This window comes from Ammodytes marinus (assembly GCF_949987685.1).
Source record: "Ammodytes marinus genome assembly, chromosome: 10".
In the NCBI taxonomy this organism is placed as follows: Eukaryota; Metazoa; Chordata; class Actinopteri; order Uranoscopiformes; family Ammodytidae; genus Ammodytes; species Ammodytes marinus.
The window spans coordinates 5,332,056-5,341,642 of NC_137214.1; positions in this window are offsets into that span (position 1 = coordinate 5,332,056).

The window sequence follows — 9,587 nt, forward strand, 5'->3', positions numbered from 1 at the left end:
TAGTTCAGTATTTTCAAAGGCGCGCTAGCCACCTTGGAAACTGGAAATCTCACACCTGATGCCATTGTTATGACAGCACTTTAATGGCACATCTGGCGAGTAAAGTTGAATAAGGTCAGAGGTATTTATAGGCCCAGGCTTATTTCATGCCTCGGTGAGTGCTATCTAACGCTAAACCTAAACCTCCCCTTTAATCCCAACAAAACCTTTTCTAGTCTAGTAAAAGCCGTATTACAGAGTGAACAGTATACAAACACTGTAGACCAAAATATAATGAATGAGGTTATTAAGACAATTATACAACCATAATGCGTAAACACAATATCACTTGATACTGGCTCACTTTATTTCAGGGTGCTTGTTTACTTAAAATTAATACTATTTTAATTTTATTTTCTTCAGATTGATTGAGTTCGATTTACACAAGTAAATAATTAAGTTTACAGACATTTGGAACTTTTGTTAGGAAGCCCAATGAATATGAATGAATGACCTAATCATTTTAAGGTCATTGTTTGATTGTCTTCAGCTGGTAAAACCATTATTATTTTTCTTACCAACACATTTCTAAATAACACATTAGATTTGATAGAGTAAGATTACTTTATCAAATTTAATTTGTTATTTTGTGTTATTTTTTTGTGATGTCACAACACTGTAGTAGCCTACGTGAAACCGTGGTACTTTTGCTTAGGTTATCATACCGTCAGAATATCATACCAGCCTATGCCTATATCCTACTATGAAATAAATTTTAACTGTATTTTATTTTCATAGGCTAAATATTAGGCTACATGTTTTTAAAATGTATTGATTTTGATCATTCACTATAAATGTACCTTGCGTGTTAAGGCACAAGGAAATACAACGTTGTATTTATCTGGCCAGCTTCACATTCATCAATCCATGTTTACATCAAAACCTACAAGCCATGGCTAGGCTACAAGCCTACAGGTGAAACTCGAAAAATTTGAATATCGTGCAAAAGTTCATTAATTTCATTAATTCAACTTTAAAGGTGAAAATAATATCTTATACAGACTCATTACATGCAAAGTGAGATATGTGAAGCCTTTATTTGTTATAATTGTGATTATTATGGTTTACAGTTTATAAAAACCCCAAATTCAAAATCTCAGAAAATTAGAATATTACATAAAATCAATAAAAAAAGGTTTTTAAATACATAAATGTCGGCCCTCTAGAAAGCATAATCATGCATATGTACTAAGTACTTTGTTTGGGCCCCTTTTGCACAAATTCTTGCCTCAATGCGGCATGGCATGGATGCTATCAGTCTGTGGCACTGCTGAGGTGTTATGGAAGCCCATGTTGCTTTGATAGTGGCCTTCAGCTCGTCTGTATTGTTGGGTCTGGTGTGTCTCATCTGCCTCTTGACAATAGTCCATAGTTTCTCTATGGAGTTCAGGTCAGGAGAGTTGTCGGCCATTCATGCACAGTAATACCATGGTCAGTCAACCAGTTACCAGTGGTTTATGGTACTGTGTGCAGGTGCCAAGTCTATCTGGAAATGGAAATTGTCATCACCATAAAGCTTGTCAACAGACAGAAGCATGAAGTGCTCAAAAATCTTCTGGATGATGGCTGTGGTGACTTTGGACATGATAACATGTGGACTAACAGCAGCAGATGTCATGATACCTCAAATCATCACTGATCCAAATTAAATGTTGCGTTTCATTTAGAAATCAAGGTTCCATAGTCTAGAGGAAGAGTGGAGGGGCACAAAATCCAAGAGGGTGAAAGACCACTCAAGTTTCAACAGTCAGTGATGATTTGAGGCACCATGTCATCTGATGGTGTTGGTCCACTGTGTTATCAAGTCCAAAGTCACCACAGCTGTCTACCAGGAGATTTTAGAGCACTTCATACTCCTGTATTTTGACAAGCTTTATGGAGATGCTGAATTACTTTTTCCAGCAAGACTTGACACCTGTCCACAGTGCCAAAACCACAAGTAACTGGTTGACTGACCATGGTATTATGTGTTAATTGGCCAGATAACTCTCCTGACCTGAACCCAATAGAGAAACTATGGAGCATTGTCAAGAGTTTTCATAAGCTGTAAGCCATAATAATCACAATTATAACAAATAAAGGCTTGAAATATCTCACTTTGAATGTAATGAGTCTATATAATATATTAGTTTCACCATTTAGGTTGAATTACTGAAATAAATGAACTTTTGCAAGATATTCAAATTTTTCAAAGTTTCACCTGTATAGGTATGAAACATGTATGAAAGCCCTGCCCCTGATTAGCCGAGTAAGCCCATGGCCCAGGGGCACATGGAGTAGCCCGGTCATTTTTTTTTTACTGGCCCCTCCCCATTCAGATTGAATTGAGCAGCGCGAGAGAAACCAATGTTAAAGGACTAGCTCGCTTCAGGCAGGTCTCACCAAAAGGCTGTTGGTCTAAAGGTCCCACCAGGTTAAAGTCATGAAGTTCAAAAACTTGAAAGCCGCTCCGTCTTTAAAGTTTAGTTTTAATGCCGGAAATATGTCGCCTGTGTTTGTGCCTCAGTTTAGCTCCACGCAAAAACATCAGGCCGACCCCCAATCTCAATGCCAGAGGAACAAGCCCGGGATTAAGCGCGGGAACAAGCGGGCTAAACATAAAGGTGTCTGCGAAAAATACCTTTTAAATGACAAAAAACCAAAGCTCAACAACAAGACTTTATCCTACAATGTGACAGAGGCGGCGGAGGAGGAAGCCACTCCGAGGAGATTGATGTGTGAGGCCGCAGGGGAAAAAACAAGACAAGTGTGGGCCATGGAGGAGAAACGCCGTGTAAGTTGCTGCTGTTGTTCATAAGTAAGCTAGTTTGGTTATGTTAGCTTAGCTGTGATGCTAGTTACTTGGCTAGCATTTCTGTGTGTGTGTGTGTGTGTGTGTGCGTGTGTGTGTGTGTGTGTGTGTGTGTGTGTGTGTGTGTGTGTGTGTGTGTGTGTGTGTGTGTGTGTGTGTGTGTGTGTGTGTGTGTGTGTGTGTGTGTGTGTGTGTGTGTGTGTGTGTGTGTGTGGGGGGGGGGACAAATCTAATACAGGAGTTTTGTCATGCTCAAGCATGTAGTTAAACTAGAGTAGACTTTATTCACATTGGCAAAACTAAGCCTAATTTAGCGATGAACTGATGTGTATGTTCTGGGTGGACTAAACTGTTAGCACACTCCATTAATCACATCTCATTTTCGTTGTTGTCATGTTGCAGGCCCTGATTCTGACCCTGTCCGTGGAGATGTTTTCTCTTTCTCCCAAAGAATCCCCAGCAAACCTGTCACAGAGAAGGAGCAGGTAGGGCCAATACAGAGTCTACACTGTGTGCAATGACAGAGAGGAACAGGAGAACATTAATAAAAACAATTACCAACTAGAACTGCAAGCAGTTTTTACCGGGGGCCAAGCCTCCGACGCAACTCGTCGTCAACCGCCGCGCCGGCCGCTCACTCCGCAGAATCTGCGGATGTAAAGTTTTTGACCGTGGGATGTTCGGTGCGGGAGTTGTATAGGTATCGCTGTTTACGGATGAATTTCGCGAAAGTGCCACGGTGGAACGATGCAGCTCAATTCACAGAACAAGTGGATGTCAAGTTTTTTAATGTGCGATGTTTGGTTGGCGAGTTATGAGCAAAAGCAGATTGTCAGCCTTGACAAAATGGCCGCCGGAGCTAATTGCACAATGTAATGTCAATGGACATGCTAACATTCCCGCCTTTTTTCTTTGACGGAAAAAAAAAAATCTAATTTTATTAAAAAGTCCCTTAAACATTACTATTTCTTGGCCATATTTTTCATATAGACTTGGGTATGCCCCTTGATGGTTTCCCGTGAGTTTTAAGAAAATTCCTCTGGCCAATTAGGAGATATAAAATTTCCTAATTTATGGCGCCCCCTTATGGCGAAAATGTCCAATTTTTTTATTGAACTCAATAAAGGGTAGCCCCAACATATGTCTAAAATTTGGACTTGATCCGACTTATGATTTTGGATTTATGAATTTTTTCGTAAAACGTAGCTAATCAACAAATATTTAAAACGCTACCGTTTCGTTATCCATGGTCGGATCAAAATTCTTTCGTATGATTTCTTTCCGTGTGGGTCGGTAGATGTTCTGTGAAAAGTTTGGTGTCGATTGTCCAAAAAATACGGGAGGAGTAGCGAAAAATATGTTTTGCAGTTTTTGCGATTTTGCGAAAAATCTATAATATCGCAAATGGGCGTGGCCTATGCCAAATGATGCAGCTGACTCCAGTGCATCTGTGGATATAAAGTTTTTGACTGTGGGACGTTCGGTGTGGGAGTTATGACCCCAAACGCGTTTTCCTTCGTTGTAGCGCCACCTAGTGGCCGGCATGTCTGAATTTTGTCGTAGGCCGGGAGGCCAGGGGTCTGAACTAGTCATGCAAGTGGCATGTCCCAACCCTTTACGGTTTGGGCTGCAGCACCACTTTTACTCGGAGAAAAATTAAAATAATAATAATAACTAGAACTGCAAGCAGTTTTTACCGGGGGCCAAGCCTCCGACGCAACTCGTCGTCAACCGCCGCGCCGGCCGCTCACTTCGCGGAATCCGTGGATGTAAAGTTTTTGACCGTGGGATGTTCGGTGCGGGAGTTGTATAGGTATCGCTGTTTACGGATGAATTTGGCGAAACTGCCACGGTGGAACGATGCAGCTCAATTCACAGAACAAGTGCATGTCAAGTTTTTTAATGTGCGATGTGTGGTTGGCGAGTTATGAGCAAAAGTAGATCGTCAGCCTTGACAAAATGGCCGCCGGAGCTAATTGCACAATGTAATGTCAATGGACATGCTAACATTCCCGCCTTTTTTCTTTGACGGAAAAAAAAAAATCTAATTTTATTAAAAAGTCCCTTACACATTAATATTTCTTGGCCATATTTTTTATATAGACTCGTGTATGCCCCTTGATGGTTTCCCTGGAGTTTTAAGAAAATTCCTCTGGCCAATTAGGAGATATAAAATTTCCTAATTTATGGCGCCCCCTTGTGGCGAAATTCTCCATATTTTTTATTGAACGCAATTAAGGGTAGCCCCAACATATGTCTAAAATTTGGACTTGATCCGACTTATGATTTTGGATTTATTAATTTTTTCGTAAAACGTAGCTAATCAACAAATATTTAAAACGCTACCGTTTCGTTATCGATGGTCGGATCACAATTCTTTCGAATGATTTCTTACCGTGTGGGTCGGTAGATGTTCTGTGCAAACTTTGGTGTCAATTGTCCAAAAATTGTGGGAGGAGTAGCGAAAAATAAGTTTTGCATTTTTCGCGATTTTGCGAAAAATCTATAATATCGCAAATGGGCGTGGCCTATGCCAAATGATGCAGCTGACTCCAGTGCATCTGTGGATATAAAGTTTTTGACGGTGGGACGTTCGGTGTGGGAGTTATAGCCCCAAACGCGTTTTCTTTGGTGTAGCGCCACCTAGTGGCCGGCATGTCTGAATTTTTTTGTAGGCCGAGAGGCCGGGGGTCTGAACTAGTCATGCAAGTGGCATGTCCCAACCCTTTACGGTTTGGGCTGTGGACACAGTTTTATGCGGCGAAGTATAATAATAATAATAATCGCCACTAAAACAATAGGGTTCCCTGCCCCGCAGGGCTTGGGAACCGCGTTGCTGTGCAAAACGCGGTCCCAGCTCCTGCTCGGGCTTGGCCCCCTAACTAGAACTGCAAGCAGTTTTGACCGGGGGCCAAGCCTCCGACGCGACTCGTCGTCAACCGCTGCGCCGGCCGCTCACTTTGCAGAATCTGTGGATGTAAAGTTTTTGACTGTGGAATGTTCGGTGTGGGAGTTGTATAGGTATCGCTGTTTATGGATGAATTTGGCGAAACTGCCACGGTGGAACGATGCAGCTCAATTCACAGAACAAGTGGATGTCAAGTTTTTTAATGTGCGATGTTTGGTTGTAGAGTTATGAGCAAAAGCAGATTGTCAGCCTTGACAAAATGGCCGCCGGAGCTAATTGCACAATGTAATGTCAATGGACATGCTAACATTCCCGCCTTTTTTCTTTGACGGAAAAAAAAAAATCTAATTTTATTAAAAAGTCCCTTAAACATTAATATTTCTTGGCCATATTTTTTCTATAGACTCGTGTATGCCCCTTGATGGTTTACCGTGAGTTTTAAGAAAATTCCTTTGGCCAATTAGGAGATATAAAATTTCCTAATTTATGGCGCCCCCTTGTCGCGAAATTCTCCAAATTTTTTATTGAACGCAATTATGGGTAGCCCCAACATATGTCTAAAGTTTGGACTTGATCCGACTTATGATTTTGGATTTATGAATTTCTACGTAAAACGTAGCTAATCAACAAATATTCAAAGCGCTATCGTTTCGTTATCGATGGTCGTATCCAAATTCTTTCGAAAAATTATTTTCCGTATGGGTCGGTAGATGTTCTGTGCAAACTTTGGTGTCAATTGTCCAAAAATTGTGGGAGGAGTAGCGAAAAATATGTTTTTCAGTTTTCGCGATTTTGCGAAAAATCTATAATATCGCAAATGGGCGTGGCCTATGCCAAATGATGCAGCTGACTCCAGTGCATATGTGGATATAAAGTTTTTGACTGTGGGACGTTCGGTGTGGGAGTTATGACCCCAAAAGCGTTTTCCTTCGTTGTAGCGCCACCTAGTGGCCGGCATGTCTGAATTTTTGTCGTATGCGTAGTCCGGGCGGACCTGGATCTAGTCATGCAATTGGCATGTCTGCACCCTTTACGGTTTGGGCTGTGCACGCAGTTTTAGGGAGGTACAAATAATAATAATAATAATAACTAGAACTGCAAGCAGTTTTTACCGGGGGCCAAGCCTCCGACGCAACTCGTCGTCAACCGCCGCGCCGGCCGCTCACTCCGCAGAATCTGCGGATGTAAAGTTTTTGACCGTGGGATGTTCGGTGCGGGAGTTGTATAGGTATCGCTGTTTACGGATGAATTTCGCGAAAGTGCCACGGTGGAACGATGCAGCTCAATTCACAGAACAAGTGGATGTCAAGTTTTTTAATGTGCGATGTTTGGTTGGCGAGTTATGAGCAAAAGCAGATTAAAATGGCTGCCGGAGCTAATTGCACAATGTAATGTCAATGGACATGCTAACATTCCCGCCTTTTTTCTTTGACGGAATTTTTTTTTAAACATTTTATTAAAAAGTCCCTTACACATTAATATTTCTTGGCCATATTTTTTATATAGACTCGTGTATGCCCCATGATGATTTCCCGTGAGTTTTAAGAAAATTCCTCTGGCCAATTAGGAGATATAAAATTTCCTAATTTATGGCGCCCCCTTATGGCGAAAATGTCCAATTTTTTTATTGAACGCAATTAAGGGTAGCCCCAACATATGTCTAAAATTTGGACTTGATCCGACTTATGATTTCGGATTTATGAATTTCTACGTAAAACGTAGCTAATCAACAAATATTTAAAACGCTACCGTTTCGTTATCAATAGTCGGATCAAAATTCTTTCAAAAAAATCTTTTCCGTGTGGGTCGGTAGATGTTCTGTGCAAAGTCTGGTGTCAATTGTCCAAAAATTGTGGGAGGAGTAGCGAAAAGTCAGTTTTGCAGTTTTCGCCATTTTGCGAAAAATCTGTAATATCGCAAATGGGCGTGGCCTATGCCAAATGATGCAGCTGACTCCAGTGCATCTGTGGATATAAAGTTTTTGACTGTGGGACGTTCGGTGTGGGAGTTATGACCCCAAACGCGTTTTCCTTCGTTGTAGCGCCACCTAGTGGCCGGCATGTCTGAATTTCTTTGTATGCTGAGATTTCACGGACCTGGATCTAGTCATGCAATTGGCATGTCTGCACCCTTTACGGTTTGGGCTGTGGACGCAGTTCTAGCGGCGACAAATAATAATAATAATAACTAGAACTGCAAGCAGTTTTGACCGGGGGCCAAGCCTCCGACGCAACTCGTCGTCAACCGCCGCGCCGGCCGCTCACTCCACGGAATCCGTGGATGTAAAGTTTTTGACCGTGGGATGTTCGGTGCGGGAGTTGTATAGGTATCGCTGTTTACGGATGAATTTCGCGAAAGTGCCACGGTAGAACAATGCAGCTCAATTCACAGAACAAGTGGATGTCAAGTTTTTTAAAGTGCGATGTTTGGTTGGCGAGTTATGAGCAAAAGCAGATTGTCAGCCTTGACAAAATGGCCGCCGGAGCTAATTGCACAATGTAATGTCAATGGACATGCTAACATTCCCGCCTTTTTTCTTTGACGGAAAAGAAAAAATCTAATTTTATTAAAAAGTCCCGTAAACATTACTATTTCTTGGCCATATTTTTCATATAGACTCGGGTACGCCCGTTGATGGTTTCCCGTGAGTTTTAAGAAAATTCCTTTGGCCAATTAGGAGATATAAAATTCCCTAGTTTATGGCGCCCCCTTATGGCGAAAATTTCCAATTTTTTTTTTGAACGTAATTAAGGGTAGCCCCAACATATGTCTAAAATTTGAACTTGATCCGACTTATGATTTTGGATTTATGAATTTCTACGTAAAACGTAGCTAATCAACAAATATTTAAAACGCTACCGTTTCTCTATCCATGGTCGGATCAAAATGCATTAGCATGATTTCTTTCCGTGTGGGTCGGTAGATGTGCTGTGCAAACTTTGGTGTCAATTGTCCAAAAATTGTGGGAGGAGTAGCGAAAAATATGTTTTTCAGTTTTCGCGATTTTGCGAAAAATCTATAATATCGCAAATGGGCGTGGCCTATGCCAAAAGATGCAGCTGACTCCAGTGAATATGTGGATATAAAGTTTTTGACTGTGGGAGTTTCGGTGTGGGAGTTATGGCCCCAAACGCGTTTTCTTTGGTGTAGCGCCACCTAGTGGCCGGCATGTCTGAATAGTTTTGTATGCGTACACGGCCCGGACCTGGATCTAGTCATGCAATTGGCATGTCTGCACCCTTTACGGTTTGGCCTGTGGACACAGTTTTAGGTGACTACAAATAATAATCCTTACTAAAACAATAGGGTTCCCTGCCCCGCAGGGCTTGGGAACCGCGTTGCTGTGCAAAACGCGGTCCCAGCTCCTGCTCGGGCTTGGCCCCCTAACTAGAACTGCAAGCAGTTTTTACCGGGGGCCAAGCCTCCGACGCAACTCGCCGTCAACCGCCGCGCCGGCCGCTCACTCCGCAGAATCTGCGGATGTAAAGTTTTTGACCGTGGGATGCTCGGTGCGGGAGTTGTATAGGTATCGCTGTTTACGGATGAATTTCGCGAAAGTGCCACGGTGGAACGATGCAGCTCAATTCACAGAACAAGTGGATGTCAAGTTTTTTAATGTGCGATGTGTGGTTGGCGAGTTATGAGCAAAAGCAGATTGTCAGCCTTGACAAAATGGCCGCCGGAGCTAATTGCACAATGTAATGTCAATGGACATGCTAACATTCCCGCCTTTTTTCTTTGACGGAAAAAAAAAATATCTAATTTTATTAAAAAGTCCCTTACACATTAATATTTCTTGGCCATATTTTTTATATAGACTTGTGTATGCCCCTTGATGGTTTCCCGTGA